At 44.5% G+C, this 16,159-nt stretch overlaps 1 protein-coding gene across 2 annotated transcripts in view; it reads left to right on the forward strand.

Moving 5' to 3' along the window:
- Positions 1–14,361: 14,361 nt before the first annotated feature.
- Positions 14,362–16,159, forward strand: part of FAM81A (family with sequence similarity 81 member A) — a 62,020-nt gene continuing 60,222 nt past the window's right edge. The window contains exon 1 of one of the 2 annotated variants that reach the window (XM_081148562.1): positions 14,362–14,553. The gene's annotated coding sequence lies outside the window, so the exon portion shown is untranslated. The remainder of the gene's footprint in view (positions 14,554–16,159) is intronic. The other variant, XM_081148563.1, reaches the window with a different exon arrangement.

The raw sequence follows: 16,159 nt of genomic DNA on the forward strand, positions 1-16,159 counted from the left end.
ACCCTCCCCAGCCCAGAATTGGATTCAGAGCAATTGCTTGGTGCAGACTGGATTGATTCACAGAGTTTACCTGAAATGATGGCCTAGAAAACCCATTGCAGGATAAAATTGGAGACTCACTCTTTAGGGACTGTCATCTAAGAAGCAGAACAAAATGTTCCTGGGAAATTGAAATGCAGAAAACAAACACGAGCAGGAAACATATCACTTACTTGCAGCTTTTAGTGCTGGTTCTGGCAATGCCCATCGTGTCCCTGTAAGTTTACAATATCCACCCCCTCATCATGCCACTATGACCCTGTGTAAGTGGGGACATCCTTCTGTGGCTTTATGACACTCTTCTCCCTCCTGCAGTGATGAGAGTTAACTTCATTACCTAAAAAGTAAACACCTCTGAACGGAGGGAAGCTAAATATCAACTGATATTTTTGGAGGCTCTCTTAAATTAGGACAGCTGAGTTTAATAGAAAAATAAAGATGTTTCATACTGAATATCAGTTGCATATTGTTGCATACTGGAAATTAGCCTAGAGAGAATTTTTCCCTTTTATCATATTTCTTCCTGGTTGTTTATATGGTTTATTATATAATCAAACAGATATTCCTTATAAATTCCAATGGGCAGGGCATTGCTGGGGTTCTTTTTTTTTTTTTAATATATCTTTATTGATTTCAGAGAGAGGAAAGGAGAGGGAGAGACAGAGATAGAAACATCAATGATGAGAGAGTCATTGATCGAGCCCACAACCTGGGCATGTGCCCTGACTGGGAATCGAACCCCGATCGCCTGGATCCTAGGCCGATGCTCAACTGCTGAGCCACGCCCTTCCTGGCTGGGGTTCTTTTATAGCACAAAACTCCAGAATTTTTCCAGTGAATTCAGCCACGAGGATTCCTACCTCCTGGACCACTGTTTCTCATACAGTGAAGGAGACAAGGCCTTTGAAGACCCTGCCAGGTTCTGGTGGGGTCATGTCCTCCAGGGGAATGCTTCTCAGTCTCCGAGGTGTGTAGGCATCAACTAGGAATCTTGTTAAAAATGCAGATTCTGTTTCATAGGTCTGGGGAGGGACCCAGGAATCTGCATTTTAACACAGAAGTGGTGCTTGTACTCCTGGTCCACAGACCATGCTTTGGGTACAATATCCTAGAATTGGGGCTCCTTGGAAAGGCAGGTCCCTCAAACTTTGGCCAAAGATTTCTATGTGGAAGCCAATGTGGTCCCCATGGCTGGAGGTCAGAAAAGTCTTTAAATCTAGATGTCCCTGATTTAAAGGCAAGACAAGCTGGGGAAGACCTGAGTGAAGAAAAAAATAAGTAGCAGCTCTTCTTCCCTCTCCCCCTGCCCCTCCTCTTCCCACCTGATGGAGACCAGGGGATTGATCAAAGTTAACCCTCCCCCTTTCTGCCTTTAATCTTGTCTCTGTGACTAACTAGCTGTGTGACTTTAGGTAAAGCAATGCAAATGCTGGAATAATCCACCAACATGTACTACATGTGATCTGTATGGCATCTGGGCCTGGGGCACCTCACTGCCTTTAGCCCCAGCCGTCCTTTAAAAGCATGTCATTGTGAGGCAGAGTGTCTTTGTCCCCCAGAATGCTTTAATGTGGGACCATCTTCCTGTCCAAGAACTTGTCATTGATATTATCATGTGGACACTGATAGAGCCTGTAAGAAGAGCTGGGACTGCAGACCTCTGGAATCCTTTAGAATAGCCCCAGAATTTCAGGGTTGGAAGGGCGCTGGCCTCTTCCTAGGGTAGACTAGGAAACAGCTAGTGCCTGGGAGCTCTCCCTGGTGCTGCTTAAGGCTTCTCCCAAGCCTGCTTTCCTCACAGAATCCTCTCTTGAATTTCTGCTCTTTTGTCTAACACATCCATCTAAATCTTTGCTTGTAAATGTGCCCTACTTGGGCTTTTCTGCTTGACTACAGCTCATATTTATTGCTTGCTAATATCTGGATGGTTTGGTCTTGCCTGGGAAATAGTATTGAGGTCTTTAAGCTCTTTCCTTGGGGACAGATTTTCTAAACCATTAAATATCTATCTATCATCTATCTATCTATCTATCTATCTATCTATCTATCTATCTATCTATCTATCATCATCATCTAATCTACCCATCATCTCTGCTTTAATTTGATGTTCTTGACAAGGAAAGGACAGGAAGGTTCATTGTTGCCATATCTTCATAAACAAAATAAGGCACACAGTAGGCATTAATGCACTTTTCCAAATTTGCATAAGATTTACATAAAATAAAATCAACTGTTTAAAAGTGTACTATTCAGCGACATTTAGTACAACCACACTGTTGTACAACCACCACCTCTCTCTAGCTCCAAAAAAACACTTAATGAATATCTTGTAAAAGCCATATAAAAGCAAAGATTACTTGGGTGACTCAGAAGAAATTTCTGTCTCTTATTGGATTCACTAGGCAATTTATTGACCCTGACAACTGTAAATCTCTTAGCTATATGAATATTTTTTCACTTTGCTTTGTATTTGCCTATGTGGCAATGATAATAATAATAATAATGACAATATCAGCTATTATTCATGGACTGCCTACTATAGACCAAACACTTTACATATATTTTCCTATTTAAACCTCAAAAAAATCTAATGAAATAAGTATTACTATTATCTTTTGACAGAAAAGAACACTGAAACTCAGAGAATTTAATTAACTTGCCCAAGGCCACATAGCCAGCAAGCAGCAGAGCTGAGGTTTAATCCAAGGCAGTCTGACTCTAGGACTTGATCTCTTAACCACAACAAAATAGTGCTTCATTATTATCTGTGACAAGTATGAATTATGTTAAACTTTCAGCAAACAAAAAATTGGATACATGTACACTCAAGATGAAATACATGGAAACAAGGAATTAGAAGAAGCTAACAAAACACCAAAAATCTTCCCAGAACTGTTCAAACATAAGACGTTTTGGCTGGAAGTCTTTCACATAACACAAGAAACTTGTATTTAATTTTTCACCTGTCAGGATTTAAAAATCATGATTTATAACTATTACCTCCTTTTTCTCGCATCACTGACTTCTCTCCCTTTACTGGATCACTACTAGCAAAAAAGAAACCTGTTCTAATGTCCTTTATTTTAAAATATGTTTTATTGATTTCAGAGAGAGGAAGGGAGAGGGAGAGATAGAAACATCAATGATGAGAGCCATTGATCCGCTGCCTCCTGCACGCCCCTTACTGGGCATCGAGCCTGAAACCTGGGCACGTGCCCTGACCGGGAATCCAACCATCCAACCTTGACCTCCATGTTCATGGGTCGATGTTCAACCACTGAATCACGCCAGCTGGGCTAATATCCTCTATTTTAAAAAATAAAACAACCAAATGAAACCTCTCTTGATTCCACATTGCACCTTTCTGACCACCTTCCCATTCTTCTGCTCCCCTTCCCTGCCCCGTCTATGATCACCGCTGCCTCATCCATCTCCCCTCTTTTCCCCAACCTTCACCAATAGAGATGGTGTCTCCACCGTGCCCCTGAAGCAGCCCTCATAAAGGTCACGAATGACCTCCGTGCTGCCAGATCTATTGCTTACTTTTTAGGCCTTAACTTCTGAAACTTCTCAGCAGCCTTTGACTCAGTTGACATTGGGTCGACGCATCTTGAAACCCTTCCCTTGCCCTCTGTTATCACCCTCTCCCGGTTCTCTTTCAGCTACACAGGCTCCTCCCTCTCAATCTCCTTCCTTGGTTCTTGGTTCTGATTCCAGGCATCTGGTTCCCCCTCCTGGGCCCAGGGCTTGGTTCTGGGGCCTATGCGATTCCCCATCTGCAAGTCTTCCCTAGGTCATCTCATCCGGTCCCACAGCTTTAAGTTCTCCTTCTATAGCTAACGTTAATCAAATGACATCTGCTCGGAGGCTCCCACAAATTTTAGACACATAGTTTTAGCTGCCACCTTGATATTTCTTCTGAGAGGTTCAACAGGCATTTCATGCTTAACATGTCTGAAACTGAGTTCTTGATTTGTGCTCCTAAACTTATTCTTTCCATGGAGTTCTCTGTCTCATAAATGGCATCATCATTTACCAGGTTGCTCAGATTAAAACAATAACAACCGCCACCTTGATTTCTCTTTCCTCCATTCCTAACTAATTCATGGCAAGTTGGCTTAACTCCACCTTTACATTATAGCCAAAACCAGTTGACATCTATCGATCTCCATTTCCCCTGTAACTATTCTAATCTGAGCCACCATCGTCCTACCTCACTACTGCAAGAGCCTTAAGTCTAGTTTGCCTTTTTCTCATGCTCTCCTGTAATTCACTCTGAAAACAGCCACCAGAGCAAGTAGGATCAGGTGACTCCCCTGATTAAAACGGTCCTTGGGTCTTCATCTCAGATAAAACCAAGATGCGTTACTGTGGCTTTCAAGCTCCTACGTGCGCTGCCCTCTAAATTCATCCAGCTCCCCTCTCGCTCTCATTCGAAGCTCTCCCACACCGGCCTTCCCTCTAGTCCCCACATATGCCAGCCCCCTTCTTTCCTGGAGGCTCCTTCGGCTTGTGATGCGATGCGTTTCTCCTAGGTGTTTACACAGCTGACTTTAGGTCATCCAGGTGTCACTCAGATACCACCTTCCCCGAAAAGCCCATCTAACCATCCTTTCTGAACTAGCCCCCAAGCTCCATACCAGTCGCTATATACAGGGTTTTTGTTTTCTCCATGATCCCCATCACTGTCTAAAAGTGCTTTTGCTGCCCGGCCGGGTGTGGCTCAGCTGAGCATCGACCTAGGATCCAGGAGACTGTGGTTCGATTCCGGGTCAGGGCCCAGGAGGCAGCCGATCAATGGCTCTCTCTCGTCATTGATGTTTCTATCTCTCCCTCTCCTCTCTCTTCCTCTCTCTGAAAGCAATAAAGATATATTTAAAAAATAAAAATAAAATAAAAGCAGAGAATATTTAAAAAAATAAAATAAGATTGCTTTTGCTTACTATCTTCCCCACTTAAAATATAAGCTCCATGAGGGCAGAGGCCACGCTAACAACTGTACCTTTCGTGCTTAAATCAGTGCCAGACAGTGTAGGTGCTCAACAGATGAGGGAACTGAGGCTCAAAAAAACTAAAGAACTTGCCCCAAACCATCCAGTTAGTAGATGAATCCAAAATTTGAACCCAAGTCTTTTGACTCTGAATCCTGGAGTTCTTCTATTACATGATGATTCACGTAACATACGTGTTATGTAAAAAGGTCACCTGCTTTTTGTTATTCACAATGCGAGATAATAGAAACTATATATTGGTCTCTACCCTTAGTGCCTGGCACAGAGCTCCTAAAACCCTTGTAATCCCCTGAGTGTTAGGGGGTGTCCTTTGTTCTAATGAAGTAACTCCGGGTTGGCTCCTGGATGAGGGCTGGTCACAGGAAAGACCAGGCCATGATTGGAAGCTTGGGATTTTCAGCCCCAACCCCCGTTCTCTTGAGACGGGAGGAGGTTTGAAAATGGAGTGAATGATCGATCATGCCTACGTGATGAAGCCTCCATAAAAATCCCAAAAGGACGGGGTTCAGAGAGCTTCTGGATGGGCGAACACATGGAGATGCTGGGAGGGTGGTGCACCCACGTTCCTCGCCCTACACCTCTTCCATCTGGGTGTTCGTCTGTGACCTTTAACATATCCTTTTATAATAAACCAATGAACATACGTAAACTGTTTTCTTGAGGTCTGTGTCCTGCTCTGGCAAGTTAATTGAACCCAAGGAGGGGGTCATGGGACCCTCTCATATAGTGGGTTGGTCAGAAGCACAGGTGACAAACCTGGACTTGTGATTGGGGTCTGAAGAGGGCAGGAGCCAACCTTGTGGGACTGAGCCCTTCCCCTGTGGGATCTGAGTCTGTCTCCAGGTAGGTAGTGTCAGAATTGAGTTCTGCTATAGGACCCCGCTGGTGTCATGGAGAAGTTGCTTAGCGTGGGGAAAACCTCCACTAAAATGAAAATGTTTTTCTTTATCCTTGCTCTGAAATATTATTATAGTTGCACACGCACACACATCACACTAAATAAATAAGCTATATATCTAGAAAATATTTTTGTATTAATACACTTTACTTTGACTATTCTATTTTTTATACTATTTATTCTGTTTTTATTTTTAAAATTGATTTTAGAGAGAGGGAGGGAGAGGGAGGGGGAGAGAGAGAGAGAAACATTCATCTGCTGCTCCACTTAGTTGTACATTCATTGGTTGATTCTTGTATGTGCCCTGACTGGGGACAGAACCAGCAGTCTTGGCGAATCAGAAGGACACTCTAACCCACTGAGCACCTGGCCAGGGCTTGACTATTTTATTTTTAACAAGCTAAAACTGACAGGAAAAGCCATATAGTGATTTTATTTTTGTCAGAAAGTTATGAAAATGTATTTGGAATAATTTGCTATGCAGTCAATAGTTTTATGTTCTTTTGAACAAAATTGGTTTTTAAATTCATGCCTTAAAGTCCTCTAAAAAGATTTCGTAATGCCATTCTCAAATGGAAGAATTGTGGTTTGTTATCCACACAATTTGAATGTGCCCGAAACAGAAATACAGGAGTTATGTCCTAGGAAGAAAGGCGGTAGGTAATAAGACTTTTAAATCAATAACCTGAGGATTTTCAAAATAATAGGTGCGTGTACTTAAAAACTACTCTATGATTTTTTTCTCATAACTCTGCATTTTTCTTTTAACGTTTTGCATCAAAGAAAGACATGTACTTAGTTTATAAAGTCAAATACGCTTGTTCTGAGGTTTCTTGATCTTTCACTGTTAGACATTACCTCCTGATTTCCCACCCTGGGATATGAGGAGTCAGCTTCCCTAGACACTTCAGCCTGCCTCCTGCCTTAGACACCTCTGCCCTCCCCAATCTTCTCATTAGTGACATAACACTTTTTGATTAAACGAGTAACCTTTACATTGTGTCTGTTCACAGCTGAGCCAGGTATGATCGTACAACTTGTTTTCTTCTCTTGGCATTAATAATTGCCTCTTTTGGACATTGCTTAGTTCTTTCTGTACCTCTCACTGATTCATCTACACCCTTACAGCTCTGAATGAACTATAATTCCCCTCACTACGGTCAAACATGTGGGTAATCTGTATCTCTCCCCCCCTCCCCCTCCCTCCCCCCTTCTCTCATTTTCTTGGAATATCTTCCCTGTGGTGCTCTCCTTCCCGCTTCAGCCTCTATTGGCTGCTCTCCCGAAGACCTGTGGATGGCAGTCCGGGGATTGCTTTGATCATATGCCTAAGAAGTCCCCTTGCTATTATTACCTTGGAGTGGATCATCCACTTCCTGGACCCATCTTTATTTCTTTTTTGGTTTACATTCTCATAAGGTTTACATTTTTCAGTAAATTCCTGAAAAGGGTGCACATAGGGTACGTTTTGGGGAATTAGCATATATGAAAATGTCCTTATTTTGCCTTCAGCTTTGATGGGTAGTTTAATTGGGTGCAGATTTCTAGAATGGAGGTAAGTTTCTCTCAGAATTTTAAATGTGCCCATCTTTCCTCCAATGTTACTGTTGAGAAATCTGATATCGTTCTGACTCCTAATTCTTTGTATGCAATATACTTACAGTCTGGAAGATTTTAGGATCTTCTCTTTATCTCTGGTGTTCTGAAATTTTAGAATGATTTGCCTTGGTATGGGTCTTTTATGTTTACTATGCCAGGTTCAATCTAGATACTCATGTTTCCTTGGTTATAAGACTCTTTTTGTATAATTTCTGCAACTTTAGGGAGCTCACTGTGGGCTATTTTATTAGTTGGTCTGCCCTTCAATATTACTCATAAGAAATACCTATGTTGAAGATTTAAAAAAAATTTATAATTTTCTCTCTAAATTTAATAAAAGCTGAAAATTTCCTACTGATACCATTATTATTTTCTCCCCCTGGAAAAGGGTAGACTCCTCCTTGGAAAAATATATGTTTAATTAATTATGTTAAGGATTAGATACTGGGTATGCTTGGATTTTAAGCTTAAAATGAATTAGCAATAATTTTGCATTTGTCACTGAGACCTATTCAAAAAAGATGTTCTGACTTTTAAGCACTGGAATTGCCAAATGTGGCTCCATGTGTAAAATAAAATAGTTGAACCAATATTAATTGGTTACTCACTGTTCTTACTGGATTAGAAAGAAATATACCCTAACTCTTTTTTAAAATTTTTCTTTATTTAAATTTTAAAAATTTATTGATGCCTTAACTTCTGATGTAAGAAACTTAGGCAGAGATAGTCATCTGGAAGAGGGCCACATCTGCTCTTGATGTTGAAATCAGGGTAGACAGGTGGAGGAAAACATCTCAGAAGGCAGAACCCAGGTCAGGTGTGGTGGGACTAGGGAAGTGGAAGTCTTCCTAATTCTGATGATGCTTTGGAATCTTATTCTACAGTTCATGGCAATAAACCAAACAAGTAAGAGCAGGGGCCAGGTCATTGTCTGGCGGTGGTGGCGGTGGTGGCGATGGTAGTGGTCATTCATTCCATAGTCATTGCTGGCTACGTTCAGCCTCAGAGATGTTCATTGTGAGACGAATGACTTCAACTGGCAGTGGGAGGAAGAAGGATGGGCCAATGATGTCATTTCTACCTTTCCCATGGCACCAAATACATAAGACCTTTCCGTTTTTAAGGGCCTGGGTGGATACATAATTGGTTGAATCACGTAGGTGGGGCAGGAAGGATTCAGATAAATAAGGCAGAAGCCAAACTGTGACAATCTCACTCATTGTTCACTTGTGTTAGGTGCAGCCAAAAGTGATCCAGGATATTAGGAGCTGGTTACATACGTTGACTAGGACTTTGATAACTACATGCAAAGGAAAGAGATGGTTTGGGGTGTGGCTGACACCAGAAGGATACTTAGACTTGTTCCAAGATAAGCAACATCAATACCAGTGCAAGGAATGAGTCAACCAGATTAATCACCAAATATTGTTCCATGAGTAAGATAAAATAGTTGAGCCAATATTAATTAGACCTCCACTCTTCTGATTGGGTCTCAGGAGAAAGTAATAAAATTTATATGATATTAGATAATAAATAACATAAAAATAGTAACTAAAATGGTGTTCCAAGCTTTTGACATGAATTGGTGCCTTTGATCTTTATTAAAACCCAATGAGGTAGGCACTGCATTATGCCCATTTCTACAGATAAACCTGAGTCAAAGAGAGGTTAGGTGACTTGCCTAGACACACATCAATGGTTTCCAGCAACTTCACAGCAGGGATCCTTCTAAAAAAAAAAAAAAAAAAAAGTGTCAGCTTTATGATTGTAAGGGGAAGAGAAAACTGTTTCCTGAGTGTGTAGTGATGATAACCTACTACAGGACTATGTGAGGCCCCAGGTCCTGATAGGAAATCTTACAACCCATTCACATTGCCTTGGGAAATCTGTTATATGTACATGAAAATGGTTAAAGTGTATCCAAATGCTGGAGGGGAAACAAAGAGAATATTTGATATTATGTAAGAGCAACTGCATATTATTAATTTTATTTTAAGTGTAGAATATGTATTACCTATTAATTAGGAGATATGTGTGTGTGTGTCTGTGTATATGTATGTGTGTGTCTATATATATATATATATATATATATATATATATATATATGTATGTATACCTTTTGCTAGCAAGCATGAAGAACTTGCTTCAGTTTCATTATTGAAGGAGAGGCTCAAATCCCAAAACATTCTTTCATCAGATTCTTTTAGAAGATTATTCTAAATCTTCACTCTCTTGTTCGTGTAGACCTGAGATAAAGGTTTAGAAATCAGAATGCATGTTAAAATGAACTTGCTGTCTCAAAATGATTTTTAAATACGTTTCTCTTCATATTCTTTGATATATCCTATCCTGGGGGAAGGAAAGGGGGAAGGAAATGACATGTTTTTAGGTCTCACTGTGACACACATTTTACTACGCGTGCATTTTCCCTCTCTAGTCTCATGGGGTCGCTGGTGAAAGCACAGGCTGTGGCATCACAGGTACCCAGGTTCAAACTCAAGCTCTAGCACTCAATAGCTTTGGGGCCTTGGACAAGCCACATAATGCCTGTAAGCCTCAGTTTTACTCATACGTTGTTGCAAAAAAAAAAAAAGAAAAAGAAACTATAGGTAAAGCATTTAGCATAGGGCCTGGCACGCAAACATCAGCTATTATACCAACAGGGCCAGGGTCAAGGTGAGGTGAGTGAGGCACTTGTCTCAAGTGCAACACTTAAGGGGGTTCCCAAAAACTCAGTCACGAATATAATATTTCAATGCAGTATTTTAAAAATCAAAATCAATGATAAACAAAAAAAATTTTTAAAGGACACGACCAATAGTCCTGATTTTCCCTTCTCCCAGCTTCAGTTTGACTTGGCGTGGCACTTTACGCTGTAACGTGTATGTTGCATGTATCATTACGCAATGGGTATTGTCATTTCTTTTTGTTGTTGAACAGAAGTAAAAGTGGTCTTTTAACATCCCTGCCTGTGAGGATCACTGTCCAATAATGTACAACTTGGCAAGAAGCTGAAACAAGAATGTCCGTTTATGTGCCGCTTCCTGGTCTGAACCGTGGTGTCAGAGCAGTTAATACAAGGTAAGGGACACAAACGTTTGCTGAACGGTATTGAACTGAGCCATTGTGGCATGACATTTCAGAATTGCTTAACGACATATATATGGTTCCTATGGAAAATAATACAATAATTAATAAATAACACAAGAATAAACTCTGTGTTTTGTGTACTCACAACTGTAAACTACTTTTGCCCCACCCTGAATCTATCCTATTTTTTGAAAATTGCTGGGAAGAAATGTTTTCCAAAATCAATGTGCAATGGAATTTTCTATAATGTTCCCCAGCACTAACCTTGGATGGATCCATTGTATTATAAGGTTAGTCTAGAATTTCTGCCCATAAGCTCTTTGGCCAAATCTTGCTTTATTCCAGACTTCGCCCTCTAGAGAGTAGTGGTATGTGTCTGTGTGCTATTTCAGCCCAGCCCAGGCTGACTCTGCCTTCTTATGCACACCAGCAATTATGTAAGTTAAAACATAGATAACAAACACTTCCTAAGTTAACACTATGAGGCAGGATCTGTTAATATTTTATGCTTTTCCTGATAACTAAAGAATACTCATGAAGGTCACTAGCGACCTTCACTACATCTTCCCGACTTCTGGTAGATTGTCGTCTTGAACCTTTCCCCCCGGAGCTTCTCTGACATGGTGCTTTTCCTTATGTCTCTGGTTCTTCCTCATTGTTAACTTTGTTGGACCCCTCTCCCTCTTTTTTTTTTTTTTTTTAAACATGTTTTTATTGATTTCAGAGAGAGGAAGGGAGAGGGTGAGGAGAGATAGAAACTTCAATGATGAGAGAGTCGTTGATCGGCTGCCTCCTGCACCCCACTACTGGGGATCGAGTGCCCTGACTGGGAATTGAATGACAATCTCCTAGATCATAGGTGGACGCTCAACCTCTGAGCTATGCTGGCTGGGCCCCTCCCTCTCTCTTTGGTCCCTATTTATGACCATTCTTTGCAGGTCAATCCTTTGGCACCCTATTACTGAGGAACACTGTGTGACACCATGTGACAGGCCTCACAATAGATCCTGACACCCCACTGAGTTACAAGCCTTGGTTGAGGCCTGCTGACTATAAAAGAAAGTACTAACTCTATCCAGCTGCAGGGCTCAGCACCTTCTTGGCCTTCTCTCTAGCCTTTTTACAAATACCACTTTTGACCTATACAAGAACTTGACCTTCACCTAGGTGAACTTGCTTGCTGGCCTCATGGACGACCTGTCCATCACCTCTTCATGACCAGTAGTGATGCTGAGACACAGGTAGGACCAGAACTCAGCTCTGCAATAAATCACTTTCTAAAAAATTCTCTACAGTATCTAGCACACTATACTGTACAGGGTATTTGTATTTAATGACTGGTTATTGAATAGTATGACGGCTATCAAGTTTATGAAAGTGCTTTCTTTGATGAGCTATTTTTGGTAACCTTTGCCAGTGTAAAATAATTTGTGATAAATCATAGTTTTTAAATTAAAGTAACAGAAAAATCTGTTTCCTGTAATGAGTCATCGTCAAGCAATTCTGGAAAAACAGCTCTTTGAAACTTATTCTACAGAAATAGTGTAAGAGTTGGAGAAACTAGGGTAGGCTTAAATCATTGTGCACTCAGTTTCATCTCCTTGAATTCAAAACAAATCACCTGGAAAGGGGGGGAGTCAGAAGTGGGAAGTCATGGGTCTGGTTCAACTACTGTGAAACTTCAGGATTCCTACTGAGAAATTCAGTCTGAAAGAGCTTCAATTTTGTCCTCTTGTTAATGAATCTTTTTTAATTTTGGATTTTACTTATGGTAATTGGTGTGATTTTTGAGAAGGAAATTAAAGTCAACCTAAATCGAAGGGTGATGTAGGTGACAATGGCCCCTCACCTCCCAGCTCTCCTCTACCCTTGAGAGTGACGGAGTCTTGTGGCAGGTAAAGATTCAAGGGTATGCTTTGAAGGCCAGCGAAAGCGACAGGTAGGAGTTTCCTATTTTATCAATGCTCTAGACAGGTAGGAGTTTCCTATTTTATTAATGCTCTATGCTGAGGAAGATAAGGATCCACTGTTAGCCCCCTAGGAATCCAGGAATGGGTGCCCCAGGGTTCTGACTCCAGGAGGAGCGGCGGGATGGAGCTGGGACCGGGGGAGAGAGTGGAATAGTAAGCAGAGAGGGCAAAAGAGACAGGGCTTTTTCACGTGCCCATATGCGTTGCACGCCCTACACACTGGAAGGCAACCCGACTGGGGACAGGCAGCGCGTTTCTCAGGACTGCGTGATCGGCTCTGCGTCTGAATGGGCACTTTCCTTAACACCTGCACACCCTTCCAGACGCAGTGGCAAGTTACATATGTTTCAAATAGATCTTTCAACTATACCGTCAGTGGCAAAAGGTTACCGGGAAACCGAGTGCTACTTACCCCTATGACAGGACTCAACTCGATACATGTGTTACTGAGCGCATACCACGTGGCAGGCAGTGGGCCGCTCAGGGGGAAAAGGAAAGAACAGTCGTTGTGCTAAAGGGACCCGGGGAAGCCCCATCTCCACATCACAGGCCTCAAGGTCATGAGCTCTCCTTAGCGCAGGGGCGGTTTCACACGTGCCTGTGATTCTGTGATTAGGGTCTATGAGAGCAGAGGGCGGTGGCTTTTTCTTCTTCACCTGAGAGCCAGGCACAGTTTCGAGCATTCATCAGGCATCCAAGAATGATCACTGGCCGAAAGGATGTTGGGGATGCGCGAGCCTTCTGGAGCGGGGAGTAGTCTCCGGTCGTGCAGGTGTGGGAACAGCCAGAGAGTACCCGAGGCCACACAGAAATAGGTAGCTGCTGGGGAGGGGGCTCCAAAGCAGCCGGCCTGCCTTCGAGCCAGGGGCTTCCGACCCTGCCGCACTCCTTCCCTGGGCGGCGGGGCTCAGGCCCGTGGGGGAGCAGGCAGGGAAACCTACGCTGGGTAAAGACTAGCCCACGGAGGAGGTGCGAGCCCGAGGCGGCCAGGCGGCCGAAGGTGGGAGTCCCCGACTGCGCCTCAGTGAAACCCCGCCCACCGGGAGGAAGCAGGTTGCGAGTGGATTGGCCTGCGCGCCCTGTGGGAGTCCAGATGGAGAGGAAGGTGGAGGGAGTCAGGGCGCCCGGGGGGTGGGGGGGTGGGGGAGAAGGAAGGGTGTGAGAACCAGGGGTGGAGCACGTCGTCCCTGCCTCTGTCGGCTGCGCGGAGGCACGACCCTGGGTGCCCGCGGCGGGTATCAAGGTGTTTCACCGAAGGACACTTGGCCTCCGCCAGGGTTAGTTCACCTGCGCAGGTGGGGCCGTCGACGCCAGGCTGCTTCCCGGACGGTGGCCCAAGAAAATCACTTCTTCCAATTTTGGAAGAGAGGGTGGAAATAAATGACGCTTTTTGCGGGAAAGAGGTTTCGTACACAAGGGGTGTTAGAGCTGCGGAATTACAGTGCAATCACCATGGCTATTATCCTAATCAGCACCATTGCAGCACCTCTCCCTTCCAATCAACCAGCCCTCCCACAGGATTTATTTTCCAATAAAGCGACATCCCCGCCCGCCGAGTCCGGGCCGCTGGGATGGGAGCTGGGCGGCGCGGCGACCGCGAGGAGAGGCTATTTCGGGCGCGGGAGCGCGGCGGGGGGCGGGGCGGCGCGGCGGGCCGGGCGCGCGAGCGCGGGGAAAGCCTCCAGCTCGGGCTGCCACGGCAACCGCGTCCAGGCAACGCGCCGGGAGCGGCTCGGGCGGCGCGCGGCGGCTCGCGTCCCCCGGGAGCCGCGAACCCGGCCGGGCCGCGCGCCGGGCCAGGCGGCAGGCGCGCGCTGATTGGACGGCGCTCCCCGCGGCGCTGGCCCGCAGCCGGGCTCCCCGCACAGCCCGCGCCCGCGGCCACCGCACCCAGCCGCGCCCGCCAGGACGAGGGGAGCCGCGGCGCGCCCGCCCCCCCGGCAGGGTGAGTGCCGCGCCCCGGGCCCCCCGACTGGGCATCTCGCCGTCCCTGGCGGTGAGAGCTCCCTGGAACTGCCGGTGACCTTGGGGCAGCCCTCGGGGAGCTAGGGCTTGGGGGACACAGGGAGACGCGCGTGGCCCATGTGACCCGCTGCTGACGAGAGGGTTAACTGCATGCTGACGCGCAGGAATGAAGTTGGGCACAGAGCGCAACTGACATTGCATTTTTGCGGGGGCGGGGGAGAGGTTGCATGCTCGCAAACCAACAGAAGCCCCGAGGGACCCTTTGGAGGAGCTGGGGTGGTGCACAGATTGCCAGGGGGTAGTGATTAAGTCAGCCGTCCCACTCCTCAGAGCTGAGTGACCTTGGACAGGTCACCTCCCCTCCCCCTTTAAAAGGAGAGGTTTGGGTTCTCTGCTGTTGTGCCATTTTACTGTGAGATGACAAAGGACCCCAAAGTACTGGCTCTGCAGATACAGGATATACAAGGCTTAAGCACGTATATTGTACAAGGGTTTCCATTAATTGGTTCTCAGATGGCAAGAAATGTTATAGTTTTATAGAAGATTATGGAGAGAAAGCAGTGGGTAGTCCAGTGAGTGACTTCTCAAGATGTCCAGGGTAAAAGCTCTTAGGTGCTCTAAAGTCATGAACAAAACCAGGGTTAATACTCCTGAGTTCTTTCCTGTAGTTCATCTAATAGGAAACTTTGTATTTGAATAGGTAGATCAAAACCAATAGTGGCAGGCAGCAGCAAATTAAGTGAGTCATTTCTTCAATATGCATGAGGTTGTGTGTGTGTGTGCATGTGAGAGCGTGTGCGCGCATGTGTGTGGTGAGCGGGAGCGCCTGGCTGCAATCACACCCTCATCTTATTGCCTGTGTATGTCAGTGTTAGAAATTATTTCATAGGAGTAACCAGAAATAATGCTAGAATGATTTGAATCCACGGAAGTGCAGCTCTCGCAGAAGCAGGGGCAGCTTGCTCTTAAATAAGATTTGGGTTTGTGAAAGTAAATATATTCTTTACTGAGACCATCCCTAGGATTTGCACATGTCTCAGCCTTCAGGGCTCTGGCATGGAGTGATTGTGTGTGTGTATGTGTGTGTGTGTGGGGTGCTCCTGAGACGCAGTAGGCTGTGACACCTGTTCTATTTTTAGCATTGCCTGGTGCTAAAAAGACACTCGGAGCCTTTCTATATTCTCAGTTTATACACTTCCTTCTTCCAAGGAGAGGGAAGGGAGGAAATCCCTGGTCCCTCTCACTCATTTGAGGTGGACCCTCCTGGCTTTCTGCTTCAAGGCTATCCTTGACACTCATTCCAGTCTGATTTCATCTGTACAAAAATGTGGGCTGGGAAAACAGCATTCTCAATGTTAATAAATAAGCTTCTGCAAGCTTGTTTACCTGAGGGTATAATAATCTTTAATGATTTACATCTTAGAAATCAGATAGAACCCAGAGAGAAAAATCCTTACTCCCCAGGAATTCAACCACTGAGCCTGCAGTCCCTAATGAATCACACCTCATTACCCTGGGAACCCTCATGAACTTCCGCCACCTCTCTCTGCAGGCCACGAACCTGTGTGTCTCCAACTTGCCTTCCT

This window comes from Miniopterus schreibersii (genome assembly GCF_964146895.1).
Source record: "Miniopterus schreibersii genome assembly, chromosome: 1".
Lineage (NCBI taxonomy): Eukaryota > Metazoa > Chordata > Mammalia > Chiroptera > Miniopteridae > Miniopterus > Miniopterus schreibersii.